The 15,613-nt window shown below is 40.0% G+C and overlaps 1 protein-coding gene across 1 annotated transcript in view; it reads right to left on the bottom strand.

Moving 5' to 3' along the window:
- Positions 1–15,613, bottom strand: part of LOC133498223 (AT-rich interactive domain-containing protein 3B-like) — a 102,042-nt gene that overhangs the window by 73,763 nt on the left and 12,666 nt on the right. The window lies entirely within an intron of this gene.

Here is a 15,613-nt window from a genome sequence, read left to right as displayed (position 1 = left end):
CTAAATATTATTGCATGACCTATTGTAAAAAGAGTTAAAGCTTTGCTATAAATGTATAGATAAAACAGACGCTCACAGATACTGTATTGTGTCAGGTGTCACCCTGGCTGCAGGGCTTGTCTATAATGCACGTGTACATTATATAGTGTACTGTATTGCTACACAAAGCCAGCCAGACTTTGCTCATCAACCGCTGATATGACCTTGGGTCTCCATTGGCCTACAACTGCCAAGGGGCCATTATTTTGTTTCATTGCGCTTTACCCTTAGTTCTCTCTGTTTGCCTTCTTTAAAGAGTAGGTATGGAGACACGTCGAGTGGTAGGGGTCAGAAGGGACCAATAGGATACCACCATGCTACAGGCGAGGCAGCAGTAGAGTGTGGGTTGTGGTGCTGGGGGGTTGCTTATGGTTTTCGCTGGCAGACATATGATCAAATTACAGCAGGCATTAGAAGCTCAGTTTCTAGTAGGAAGCAAGGAAGTTAATCCTGGGTGGGGGGGGGGCAATTTAGACGAGGGCAGGAAAAACAGAAAAAAATGTGACAAAAGAAACGGGCACACAGCATGTTTTGGATCTGAACCCAACAGCTTTTTGGGTCTTTCATCTTCATGAAATATACCAGTGATTCCCCAACCAGTGTGTTACAGCACATTACGCGTCGTGAGAGTTTATGAGGCATGCTGCGTGAAATTATCCAATTTCATTTAATTGGTCCAACGACGGTGCGATTGGTTAAAGCGTCAGCCTCGCAGTTCTGAGGACCGAGATTCCCTGTGGCTGCCTGGCTTTTTTTTCGGGCACTTTCCTCCCACATCCCAAAATCATGCATTCATTCGAGACTCTAATCTGCCCTTAAGTGAGATTGTGAGTGCGTGAGTGTAGTTGTTTGTCTCCATGTGGCCTGCAATTGGCTGGCAACGAGTCTGGGGTGTACTCCGCCTCCTGCCCGAAGATAGCTGGGATAGGTTCGAGCACTACCGCAACCCTTGTGAAACTAAGCGGCTCAGAAAATGGATGGATGGTCCAAAAAACAGGCATGAAAAGCAGTGGTGAAAAGCTTTCCATGTGATCAATATAAGGGTGGGTGGGGAAATTGGGGGGTCAGTTCAAACAGAAATAATTGAAATTGCCACAAATGAATGAGGGCTAAGACCTAGATGAGGGAGGAAATTCACTTCAGTAAACCCGCAGTATTGTTTTTGCGTTGTGTTTTGTGCTCATGCGCAACATGACATTGGGTTTAGTGCGCATGGATGCCATTTCACAGACACATTTGGTTTATATAAACAGTTGCATTTGTTTTTGTAACGAGAAAGACTACATCAAAGATTGATATCTAAAAAATAAACCTGAATTGAGCATCATCCCATTGAGTGCGAATTTAGCTGTATTTTCATATTAACAATGTGGTATATTTTTCAAATAGTTTTGAATGACAATCACAAGTCTAAGGAAAACTGCTCTACAGCTAGCCTCAGAGTTCAATGAGTCACACCTCTTTGTTGGTTGTGCACAAATTCAAAGGTTATGGACAGTTGGTGTGTGGGGGAATGTGCATAGGTGAAAGGTGCACAAGTCAGGCGCGTAACAGGAGAATTTGCCATGACATGTGGTAGCCCACCAAAACCAGACTTTTGTCCTAACATGACAAGAGCTCTGTCAAAACAAACAACAAAAAGCACATCTCACAAGAATGTTGTCTCTGAAGAAGTCATTCACCAGTTTCTTTATGTTAGCTTCCCTGGCTGTTTTTGGAAGAGGCTTATGAAATCATAACAATTTGAAAAATCTCCCTGATCATATCTTTCACATGGTGCACAAATACAACGAAATTGATTCAAATGTAAACATCGATGGTGTCGTCGTCATGGAGGTTGAATTTAGCTGGGCATGAAGTCACATCTGCAACTACTTCTGCTATTATATCATCACTATTCTGCTGCTGATGGTGTCATTTGAAAGAGGAATTTGGGATAACATATTTTTGGAGAGTTGGACAAAAACAAAACAAAAAATTGCATCTGCTTGCACCAGCAGGCCCTCTCATCAACTCCTCCCATCCAGGCCCTTTGGCTTCCTTCTTTTACAGCCCCCAGGACGCTGATGGAGGGGGGTGAAATGAATTGAAAGCTCACCAATCAGAGGCCAACTATAACACGAGCGAGCAAACACCCACCGTCGAGCCCACTTGCCCCCTTCGCTAGTCTCTTGTTGGGAGCCCCCGGTGGGAATGTTCACTGTTTGAAGAGTTAACTCTTTAATTCCGTCTGGAATGTTTCTTCTGGGTGGGGCAGTGTGGTGTGTTGAGCCAGCCCGCGAACCCTTCCCCTCCCCCCGCTCATCTCCCTACTAAATTCAATACCTCTATTTCTGGGTGGGGGTCTGGGGTGGGGAGGTTCTTGCACACCCAGGTGTTAAGAGCAGGTCAACACAAAATTAGGTTTGAGTATGTACCACGTGATTCCTCCAAGCACACATCTAGAGAAATCTCAAGTCTTTTAACCAACCGCCATGACATTTTCATGGTTCTACCGGAAAATTCCTCCTGCAAAACTTAACCACAGTGTGATGGAGTTCAGTAGAGCGCCATTAAAACTCCAAAACAATACATCCTGGCAACCTGGCGCATCTCCATTTGTTCCATGTGTTTCCCTAATCGGAAAAATAGGGAAATAGAAAATCAGTCATACGTTCTGCCCCAAAGTTACGACCTCTAGGGGTTCAATTTAGGGTCACAAAGGATTACACTCCATTAATGGTACAAAGCAACAAATGGACAGTGTTTTTAACTTTTTAAAATTTGTGTGACTTCAGCTTTTTACTTTTTGTGCAATATTAAATTCTCATTCCTACACCATCAATCTGTCCAAGTCATTTTGAAGGAACGTTTAAAATTGTCTATATGTCATACTGTCGCGCCGAAGAAAAGGAGTCGGAGGCGGAGTGTTGAACACAGGAGCAAACCTCGTTTTATTGCAGACATCAACAGAGTGAACCCATTACGGCGGGAACTCTCTAACACTCTCACACTGGTATCCAACAAGAACGTCCGTGCGGAACCTCGTAACCTAACTCTGTATTTTGTGAATTATGTAGACCACCACAATACGATGTAAAACTACCGTAATTTCCGGCCTACAAGCCACAACCTTTTTCACACGCTTTCAACCCTGCGGTTTATGCAGTGATGCAGCTAATTTGTGGATTTTTTGTAACGGCCGCAAGGGGGCACTTGAGCGGAAAAGTAAGAGTGTGACTGGTAGAATATAAGTCATTTAGTACCGGTCTGGCCCTGTTAGTGCTGCGCTAGCGTGAGCATTAGTGTGGCGTTGGTGTTAGCATTAGTTTTAGCGTGGCGGCGCTAGCATTAAACTCTCTGTGTACTGTTTTTCTTTGTAAATATCTCATGTTTCAATGTGGGTTTCAATGTGGGCACTTGCAGCTTTTACACAGCTGCGGGGTATGTACGTTCCAAATAGTATTTCCTTTACAAATGTACTGGGTGAGGATAATAACCAAGTGTAGGGTGGGAATTACGGTAGTTTGGTTGAGGTTCAACACTGTTAATTTCTCTTTAAAGATACAAATAATTTTACAAGTGTAAATTTAATGAGGAAGGCAGAATCCCAAAGGGGTTTGCAAATTCTTCCAAGCAAGAAGAGGCCAAGAGGTACGTGGAAATTCAAACAAGAATTTTGCATCGTAACTTTGATGTTTTGAAGTCTAACAAAAATTCTGCGAAAATCAACACGTGCACAGACTTAAAAATTTGAAGAATTAATTTCAGACTTTTTCTTTTCTCTAATATTTGGTGTAAATTCTAATTGCATATAAAATTGTGCCTTGCAACAAATGTCCGGGAAATACACAATGACTAAAATTTGACGTTTGCACAATTTAAGCATGATATTTTTGTCTCAAACTGCAGTCAATTCTGCATCAAATGAGTTGTACCACATGACAGACATTCAACTTGGTTTCATAAATTCACTTGACAAATTTTGCCAAGCAATATGTTTCCAAAGAATACATGACAACTTCATCTAAGTTTTTCACAACTCGAACACCACATTTTTTACCCAAAATTTCATTCAACATCCAAATCGCATGTGCTTGATTTAGACCATATGGGATTATACTCTTCAAATTCTGCCTCGACAATAATGAGTTTCCAGGGAGTATGTGACTGACCTAAGTTTTGTGCTACTTGAGCATCATACTTTCTCCCCAAACTTTAATAGATTCAATATTGTACAACCACACAGGCCTTTCTACTTCATCAAATCTGCCTTGTAATTAATGCCCGGAGTACGTGATTAAACTCAAAGGTTTGTATGAATAGAATCATAATTTCCCCCCAAATTCTGTATAATACATCTTTTTCACACAAACTTTATATTTGGAGCAAAGATAGCAGCAGGATGCCGGGGGAAGGAAGGCCAACATCACTTAGCAATTATCTTACTCAACTCAAAGCAGATGTATAGCATATCGTGAGACGGAATCATTTTTTACGACTTATGCCTTTATTAAACGCAATGATCATATTTAATTGAGTTTAATGCGCAAATATAGCCCATCTCTACTGGTAACTGGAAAAACAAAATAGAATTAGATGTTGTTAATTGGCGCATGTCAGCATTTCCGTCCTGACAGAAATTCAACATGCAGCTATTACAGTCTGCCCGCATTAGGCACAAAGCCACATTCATCAGGAGGAAAAAATGCCAATAAAAAAAAAAAGGGAATTTGGAGCTCCGATGGATGGAGAGCAAGTGGGGAGGGAGTCATTCAGCTGTTAATATAAACCAAGAAAAATAACCAAGTAAAGTATTAGGATGTACAGTATAGCGCTCGGTCCATCTTGATAGAAGCACTTTACAGATGAATTTGAAGACTACAGTGAACTTTCCACCCTGTCACTCTCCTGTGCAAAAGGAGAGGGTGGGTTGGGCTATAAAGTCCAGCGGGGAGAAACGATGCTGGCTGGCTGGCAGACGAGCACAAACTGCAGCATTAAACTCCTGAGCTGCTCCCGGGGGCTGATGAGAATAAATCAGCGTGACACCAAACTCACATTAAGAGAGTCAATGAGTCTAGCAACATTTTATCATTCTAACACGTGAGTTACCTCATTGCATGTTTTTTTTTTTAAATACAAAAAGAGGAAGGCAAATTTTTACTACCACAATGCTGTATATCCTGGTGAAACCAGGGTGATTGTGTAGCCCACGCGATTCAGAAATGCCAAACAAAATGTTTAACCAAGCTGAGCATTTTGGCCGTATGAAGAAAACATAAATACACGGAAAGTCCAGCCTCACCATAACTGCCATCACTTTTTTTAATCAAAATAATAACTGTTGTTTTTAAGATGAGTACAATTGTACGTTCATTCCCAATCAAGACCGCTATCGTATTGATTTTATATTCGACCATTCACAGTGGTTAGGTTCCTTTTTAGACTTCGAGAATGATTAACTTGTTTGGTAACTTGAATGACAGTTAAGAATGGTGAAATATGTTAAAAATTATTGTATTGTGAGTATAGTAAACCCTGCCAATGAGCAAATTGGGATTCACAAACTCACTTACATATTTGGATATTTTATGTCATAAATACTCCATGTAAAATAGTTACGGAAAATAGTCACATATGTCTGTACTCAGAATGTTTACACTGCACCACAAATGAAATTATAAGTGGGCTGAAATATAAACGTTTGAGCAGATCTTGCCAGACAAACACTCCAATATATTGAAGTTGTTTTCTGGCTTATCTAGGGTTTATACTGAAGCCCAATAAAAAAAAAAAAAAACCTTGTGTGTGGTCATGTGATTTGACTGTATATTTAACCCTCACTTGAATTTAAACTGGATTGGCGCAAACAGCACCCAATTTGGAAGTTGGAGTCTTGTGCGAAAATTGTTAATATATAAACAATATTTGCTAAATAAAAATAGCGAGGGACATTTAGATAATTGCAACAAAGTAAATGTACCGTTACTTCTTAACAGCTCAAGCGGAGAAAGTGTTTCTTCTGGTGTTGTCAACTCCTATTACTACAAAGCACATAAGCACACAGGCGGCACCTGAGGCCGATGCGTTCCAATATTAGTCCGCTGTGGAGTAATATTGAGAAATTACATGTTTGTGGACTGTGGATATGTGGAATGGATATATAGCAGCTGCCAGTGTTCAAGGAGTACGAAACTGCCTACGAGGACAACAGCAATGGGGACCCCCCCACCGCCAGGAATAACTCATGGGATCTGTACGATTCATGTAAATGGCCTATTTGGAGGTCAAAATGGCAAATTTTGCCAAAACGCAATTGATTTGCATGTATGCCTCAGGCCTCTGGCAACTGAGAAAATAAAGGAGTATGTATATTACCTGATTGTTTTCTTCAAGTCCTTTTACAGAGTACAGCATTTGGATTTTTTGTTGCCCTGACAGCTAGTTTTTCACCTCTGTGAAGATAACAGCGGACCCATTTCAAAATGTTCTCAGTGGTCACTCCCGATCTCAGTATGATATTTCAAAATTCGCCAGGGAGTATGACAGTAACAGTAGTTATGTATTTGTCACACATTAGCAGCCAGGATAGACATGCTGGGAGGGTTCCATGCCACATTCAGCTGTCATAATAAAACCTCGGCTCCATCTGTTCAACAGAGGGCAATTAAAGCAGCACAGAAGATTGTTGGCTGCCCTCTCCCCTCTGTGGCAGACAATTGGTCCGCTTGGTGCCTCAGCAGAGCTCAGAACATTATTAAGGACACTACAGACTCCGATTATTAAGTGCTTGAGCTCCTGCATCTTGAAGGCGGTACAGATGCGCAAAAGCAAGAACCACGTAGACTGAGGAACTTCCCCGCCCACCCCCGAGAGCCATCAGTCCCCTGAACTCTCATTTTCCCTCTAGCCACGCTATTAATGCAAAACCACGATGACAAAATCCTGATATTTTTTATGCATTCTATTTTCCACATTTTTATTTATTATTTTCACCTCGCTTTTGTGTATGCACTGACACAGGGGAGGCTCTCCAATTTCAGGGTAGAGTTTTGTGTGATGCCAATAAATCGCATTCATTCATTCAAGGACGTCGGCGTTAATCACAAATGAAGCTCGATCAGTGGGGGCACGGAGGACGAAGCCTCTTCGCTCTCAATAGCTCAAAAGCACAATCTTAATTGATCTTTTCTCCTAAGATGCAGCTGTAGCGACTGCCCCCCACTTCCTGGCTGATGTGTTGCTAGAGCGACAGCTAAATTATGCAACAGTCCAGGGTGGTGGGGGCCTCGTGGGGACTGTGGGGAGCAAACGTTAGCGGCGGGGCCTGTGCAGATCCAAGCCACCTGAATCAATTTCATGGGTCTGTGGAAAAAGCTCATATTTCAACCTAAATTTCAAAGTGGAAACAAATTATTTCTGCATCCAGCATCTTTTTTGAAAAAAATATCTTTTGGTTTTGAATTAGAGCATTAGGAATGCTTATAACAATCCATTAATCCATCATATTCCAGGGTTACATACATACGCCTTTTAAGAGCCTCATCTATATGGACTTTTTTTTAGCCCAATTCTGATATTTTCCAGAAAAATAAAATAATCAGATAACCTATTAATTGCTTGATTAATTTAAGATACACAGACAGAATAAAATTACTTTTTTGGGGAGCCCTATACAGTACAGCATAACTTCACGACCTGTTTTACACCCACCAGTTTTTGTGAGAAAATTATCTACGGTTTATTGAAATTCTATTTTCAATTTGGAAGCGGAAGGATCTGCTGGGCTTCTTCTCGTGCTGCTTAACCATCATTGACTCCGAGCAAAACACATTGCGGTTGCAGAAAGGTGTTGCGCTATAGGTAAAAGTTAAACTGTAACTGTTTATTGAAAAAGCAGCCAGACAGAAAAGGGCTTCACGTGATAGTGGGATAGAGTGGGCAAGGAAACCAGGCGTGACAACTACAGCAGAACAATAGTGAGACAATCTAGATATTTGAAAACCAGTAACATTACGATATGTTAGTATAACCTGTGCTGCTGTTAGTGATCTGTGCACTAATATAGTGGGGCAAAAAAATATTTAGTCAGCCACCAATTGTCTAAGTTTCCCCACTGAAAGAGATGAAAGAGGCCTGTAAAATTTATCATAGGTACACCTCACGTATCGGAAAAAAAAAAAACTAAAAAAAAAAAATCACATTTTCTGATTTTTAAAGAATTTCTTCCGGTGGATGATAAGTATTTGGTCAATGACAAAAGTTGATCTCAATACTTTTGTAAATACTCTGGGGTGGCAATGACAGAGGTGAAACATTTTCTGTAAGTCTTCACAATATTTTCCATGCAGACCTACGCAAATTATGTTTTGGGGCTGCTACTGAGCAACACAGACTTTTTAACTCCCTCCAAATATTTTCTATGGGGGTTGAGATCTAAAGAATGGCTAGGCCACTCCAGGACCTAGGAATGCTTCTTCTTAAGCCACTCCTTCATAGCCCCGGTTGTATGTTTGGGATCATTGTCATGCTGAAAAATTGAGCCTGGTTTAATCTTTAATGCCCTTGTCGATGGAAGGAGGTTTTTGCTCAAAATCTCACAATAGAGTGAAGAAAATAAGTATTTGAACACCCTGCTATATTGCAAGTTCTCCCATTTTGAAATCACGGAGGGGTCTGAAATTTTCATCATAGGTGCATGTCCACTCTGAGAGAGAGAATCTAAAAAGAAAAATCCAGAAATCACATTGTATGAGTTTTTAACGATTTATTTGTGTGATACAGCTGCAAATAAGCATTTGAACACCTGTGAAAACCGATTTTATTATTTGGTACAGTAGCCTTTGTTTGCAATTACAGAGGTCAAACGTTTTCTGTAGTTTTTCACCAGGATTGCACACGCTGCAGGAAGGATTTTGGCCCACTCCTCCACACCTATCTTCTCTAGATCAGACAGGTTTCTGGGCTGTCGCGGAGAAGCACAGAATTTCAGCTCCATCCAAAGATTTTCTATTGGGTTTAGGTCTGGAGACTGGCTAGACCACGCCGGAACCTTGATATGCTTCTTACAGAGCCACTCCTTGGTTTTCCTGGCTGTGTGCTTCAGGTCATTGTCATGTTGAAAGACCCACCCACGACCCATCTTCAATGCTCTGACAGAGGGAAAGAGGCTGTTCCCCAAAATCTCACAATACATGGCCGCGGTCATCCTCTCCTTAATACAGTGCAGTCATCCTGTCCCATGTACAGCAAAATACCCCCAAAGCATGATGCTACCACCCCCATGCTTCACACGAAGTATGGTGTCTTTAGGATGGAAGTTATTATTAATCTTCCTTCAAACACGGTTGGTGGAGTTATGGCCAAAAAGTTCCATTTTGGTCTCATCTGACCACAAAACTTTCTCGCATGACTCCTCTGTATCATCCAAATGGTCATTGGCAAAGTTAAGATGGGCCTTGACATGTGCTGGTTTAAGCAGGGGAACCTTCTGTGCCATGCATGATTTCAAACCATGACGTTTCAGTGGATTACCAACAGTCACCTTGGAAACGGTGGTCCCAGCTCTTTTCAGGTCATTGACCAAGTCATCTCGTGTAGTCCTGGGCTGATTCCTCACCTTTCTAAGGATCATTGAGACCCCACATGGTGATATCTTGCAGGGGGCTCCACTCCAACTGAGATTGACTGTCATGTTTAGCTTCTTCCATTTTCTAATGATTGCTCCAACAGTGGACCTTTTTTCACCAAGCTGCTTGGCAATTTCTTTGTAGCCCTTTCCAGCCATGTGGAGTTGTACAATTTTGTCTCTGTTGTCTTTGGACAGCTCTTTGGCCTTGGCCATGTTACAAGTTTGAGTCTTACTGATTGTATGGGGTGGACAGGTGTCTTTATCCGGCTAACGACCTCACACAGGTGCATCTGATTCAGGATAATACATTGAGTGGAGGTGGACATTAAAGGCAGACTAAGTTTTTGAGGGTCAGAATTATAGCTGATATACAGGTGTTCAAATACATATTTGCAGCTGTGTCACACAAATAAATTGTTGAAAAAAAATAATAGAGTGTGATTTCTGGATTTTTCTTTTTGGATTATCTCTCTCACAGTGGACATGCACCTACGATGAAAATTTCAGACCCCTCCATGATTTCTAAGTGGGAGAAGTTGCAATATAGCAGGGTGTTCAAATACTTATTTTCTTCATTGTGCATGGCCCCATTCATGCTTTCCTTTACATGAATCAGTACGACTGATCTCTTTGCAGAAAAAAAACCACCCCCAAAGCATGTTTCCATCCCCAAGCTCAATAAATAAATAAATGGATATGGTGTTCTTTGAGTGCAACTCACCATTCTTTCTCCTTCAAATACAACAAGATTTTACCAAAGTTTTCTACATATTTTGTTTTCATCTGACAAAATTACATTCTCCCAATCTTCTTCACGATCATCTAAATCCTCTCGAGCAAACTTCAGACGGGCGTGGACATGTACTGGCTTAAGCAGGCAGACATATCTAGCACTGCAGGATTTGAGTGCCTGGCGGCCTCGTGTGTTGCTGATGGTAGCCTCTGTTACTTTGGTCCAAGCTCTCTGTGGGTCATTCACAAGGTCCCCGTGTGTAGTTCTGGGATTTTTGATCATTGTTCTTGTGATCATATTGACCCCATGTGATTTTGTCACACAAAGCTGCCAACCTATTGCAGATTCAGCCCTGCCAGCCTGATGCAGGTCTCAGCTTTTGTTTCTGATTTGACAGCTCTTTGGTCTTGGCCGTACTGGAGTTTGGAGTATGACTGTTTGAGGTTGTTGTTTTACACTAATAATGAGTTCATCAGATGCCTTTAATAAAGGTAATGAGTGGAGGACAGAGGAGCCTCTTAAAGAAGTTAAAGGTCTATGAGAGATAGAAAGCTTGCTTGTTTGTAGGTGACAAAATACGTCATGTTCCAGCATATTCATAAATGCTTTAAAAATCAGACTATATTTTCAGGGATTTTTTTTCCCCATTTTGTCTCTCGTAGGTGAGGTTTACCTATGAACCTATAATGAAAATAACAACATCTCTGTCATCTTTTTCAATGGGAGAACTTCGACATTCAGTTGCTGTCTTGTCATTGGTGTGTTTAAGTCACATGCTGCGATGACGTCCTCACTGCTCCTATTGGCTCCACATACCATCTACACCGCCACTTTCTTGATTGATTTTGCAGCATAATTAAACCTGGTCATCTAGGTCCATTTGTTCTAGCAGTCACTGTTCTATGCTCAAGAATGTTGTTGCTTTGTTCCTTGTTACAGAAATGACACCAAGTCTACCGGAAATGACCAAACAATGCAGAGGAAATGCCATCCTGTGGTGTCCTCGCCAATACCAGCCCTATTGACGCCTCTGACATGGAGAAGAACTGCAGCATATTTTCAAAAGTATGCGCGAGTTGCACTCGAGTATAAAGACAAACTATGCGCAGGATACTCGCAGTGGCGCCAACTCGGTTGCCGTCAACATGAGTGTAAAGAAGCCTTGAGATATGTCCATATTAATTCGCAACAGTAGTAAGTAATAAGATAAATGAGTATGGTCTTTCCCTGGTTTTAGTACGTTTTATTGCGGCTGTATTCAAACGACTTCTAAATATGCCATTATCTCTACCACCATGCTGAAAAATAGTGTTCTTGTATTCATGTTGTAATGTTGATATAACCCCAGGAAACCCATCATCGCCTAAAGCTCTACCTGTTGGCATATCATTTAAGGACTCATGTAACTCTGTGAGGGTTAATGGGCATCTAAAAACTCTTTCTTTACTTTCAAAGTTAATTAAGGGATGTTTAGGTTATTGGAAAAAAGTCATTTTTATTTGGCTTATTAGGAGATGAATCTAAGATACTGTAGTAGTTGTAAAATATATAATTAATATCCTGTAGTGATTGAGTAAATTTGCCACTTGAATTTTGCACTGGTGTAATTTGTGTTTATTCTTTGTTGGTTTGAGAGAAATTTTACTGATTTGTAATTGTTCTCAAAATTGGTACATCTTAGTTGATGTAGTCGGACATCAGATATTTTTGAAAACATGCAATCTATTTGTTTAGGTTTCTAAATCGGTCTATCGGAGTAATTGTATATTCCTCTGAGTTCTTTGATTTTTATTTCCCATTTGTTTTCTCAGTCTTCCTTCTTGTTTTTTTCCTTTTAGGAAGTGTATGAAATTATTCAAAGTCAAATTACAGCTTCACCTGTTTCACAAAGTAAGGATGGGGACAACAACAACAAAAATCCATTTTATCCATATCGATATTTTAGGGATATCGTTTGATGTGCGTCCCGCATCTGTAACATGCAAAAAAGAGCAGGGACGCATGAAGTATATTCATTCTGTATCTGTAGATGCGTAGTTTAAGACCCCCCCTACATACTGCGTGTGTGTGTTGGTGAAGCGCTTACACACACCAGATCAAAAGTACAAATCCTGTCTTGGTGCTCGCCAATCAGAGCCAGAGTAGGACGCGCTACTGTTCCATACAATGGACACAGGAGATTTTTCCGGACTCGATAAATATTCATGGTTGTGGTGAACCCGGTGTGCTAACCACAATACCACACTGTAGATGCACACAAGTAGAACTTGGGGAAAGTTAACTGTTACATTCTCAAGGCTGCAAGCTAAAGGTTGGAGCTAAAATGCTTACCCGACCGTGGCAAAATTGTTAAAATGTCAGCAGTCTTAGTTGTGTTTGTGTTCCCCAGATCACATACGCACTGGAACGTTAACCGTTTATAGACCATAACCATAGTGGCACGTTATCAATATTCAGGCAGTAGTTGACGTCAGCAGCATTTGATTGGCAGGTAATTGTCTCAAAGCACACAGCGGGACAGATTTTATTCTTTATCCAACAAAGTAAATGCTCATTGAGATAAAAATGTTTTTCAACAGCCAAGAGGCAGCAGAAATTAAACCGTAAATAAAACGATAACATTCATACAATAAAGAAAAATGACTGCTATAAAATGTATGGCATCTGATATAAAACAGTGAAAAAGCCCAAATGAGTTCCAATACATACATTGTTTTTTTTTCCATTCAAATTTGGCAGGCTCTATGATATTTCTTGGACTTTCTAATGGGTTAATGATTATAACTGTGTGCCAAATGTTTCATATTTCGTTCAGTGCAGTTTTTGTGAACAGAGCCTGATTTATTTATATTTTTTTTAGTTCATCCAAGATATTTATTGTTCTACATTACATTGGGACTGTTCAGTGGCTGTTTTTTTCTTTTTTAACTTAAGTCAAGGCAATCACTACATACAATACAGTGAAAAGAAAATATTCAGACCTCTTAAATGTTTCCACACTTTGTTAAATTGAAGCCGTTTGCTAACATCATTAAGTTGTTTTTCCCCCCCTCAATGTACACATAGCACCCCATATTGACAAGGAATAAATGTAATTGTTGATTTTTTTTATTTTTTTTTTTGCAGCTCTATTTAAAAAAAGAAAAACTAAAGTATCACACAGCCATAAGTATTCAGACCCTTTGCTGTGACACTCATATATTTAACTCGGGTGCTGTCCATTTCGTCTGATCATCCTTAGGATGTTTCTACACATTCAATGTGTTTGATTATACTGATTGGACTTGGTTAGAAAAGTCATACAGCTGTCATTATAAGACCTTACAGTTCCTATTGCATGTCAGACCAAATAAGACTCATGAGGTCAAAGGAACTGCCTGAAGAGCTCAGAGAAAATTGTGACAAGTTACAGATCAGCCTAAAGTTATACCCAAAAAAATCTGCTACAATTAATTCCTGAACAAAAACGGTCTATCCTCAAACAAAATAAATGATACAACAAAAAAAAGGAAGGCAAATATTATGCCACCAATATATGTAAATGAATATTTTTTTTAAATCTGTAAAATTTGTGCAAATGTCTGTCACTGAATAAATATGGTATGACAAAAATATAAGAAAATGTGGAAAATAAACAGTCAAATAAAGAAATTAAATTAATAAAAAAACAACCCTTAATTTACTCAATCAAGGGATGACGAATGCTTGTCCATCCTTATCCCAAACAAATGAAAATATTTGATGATTAGTTGCCCTTTTATTGCTAATACGGCTTTTGGCAACTTCAACCCAGCATTAGTGGTGCCAGCAAGGCATTCTCCTCTTAGTGGAAGCATGCTGAAGAGAGGGCTGATTAATAACGCATTAATCACACGGGGATTATTGTCAGTTCAGTGTGTTTGTGTGTGTGTGTGTATAGGACTGGGTGGTTTAGAAGGTGCGGGGGTTATTCCAGGGGTCACACAGCCCATGTCCCAGCACAGCAGAGGCCAAAGTGCTGAGGCTGGCCTGATCCCTGCCCCCCTATGCTCCCCTCAATGCAACGCCATTGTGTGCTCCCTTGTTTGGTAATTATTTACTCTGCTGTTTAGGAAACAAAACAAAAACAACACAACAACAAAAAACAGTGGTGACCCCTTTCTGTTCTGACCCCCATCTGGCCAGTAAAACAGTCCTCGCCAGTGAGATTGTATACATGGCCGTCAGCATGTGTGCCACAGCTGTATGTGTATTCATAAAGTGATTATTTTCATTTTCTTTCCTCTAAGTAAAAATAACAGCAAGAAAAGTCATCAGCAATGTGGATTGTGTGGACCAAAATAGATAAATAAAATAAAAAGATAAAAAACATATACCTACAAATGTTCTGTTAACTGTAGAATACTTTATAATACTGTGACAGACCACATAACTACACAACAAAATATTAAAGGATACCACTCCCACTCTGATGGAGAGAGATACTGTATATAAACACCTAAAAACACCACTTTTTGAGATGTACATATTTTTGAAAACTCGAACATTGCTGGCTATTCTTTTTGCGTAACACCTATATAATAGCCTAAAGACAAAGATACATGCTTTGCGATACAATTTTAATTAGTTCAGTAACCATGCTCGTAACCCAATACATACAAATGGTCTTTCTACATTGACATGAAAGGAAATGTCATCAACCCGTTCCAGCCTTCCACCCAAAACCCACATTGTGATTTTTCAAAAATGAAAAATAGCAATCTCTTTTTATTAAACACAAACATGTGACAGAAGACATAATTAGGGCTGTCAAAATTCATGCGTTAACTAAGCAGTCGTAAAAACTAAAAAATTTTCAAAATTTTGGTGGCACATCTCTATGCTACTTTACAAAATTAAATCTGGCCTTGTGATTCTTTTTGATAATAGTTTGTATCTTGTGGTTTGGTCTGTATATTTCTTCTCTTGAAGTCTGCAAACAGTGGATTGTAATACCTTCACCCCTGCCCTGTGGAGGTCGGGAATATTGTCACTGATTGTTGTCTTTTGGTGTTTATTCACAGTTATCACAATGTTTCTAGCATCAACTGCTGTTTATACACGGAGCTGACCTGTTCGATGCCTGTTGCTCAGTACATCAGTAGTTTTTACATTTAAAGGCATTGCAAATTGTTGTATTGGTTATGGCCAATATTTGTGCAATAGTTCTGATGTATTCTCTCTCTTTTGTCAGCTTCAAAATGGTTTGC

This window comes from Syngnathoides biaculeatus, chromosome 3 (assembly GCF_019802595.1).
Source record: "Syngnathoides biaculeatus isolate LvHL_M chromosome 3, ASM1980259v1, whole genome shotgun sequence".
Lineage (NCBI taxonomy): Eukaryota > Metazoa > Chordata > Actinopteri > Syngnathiformes > Syngnathidae > Syngnathoides > Syngnathoides biaculeatus.
The sequence above is the reverse complement of the archived record's forward strand: the minus strand, read 5'-3'. Positions and strand labels throughout refer to the sequence as shown.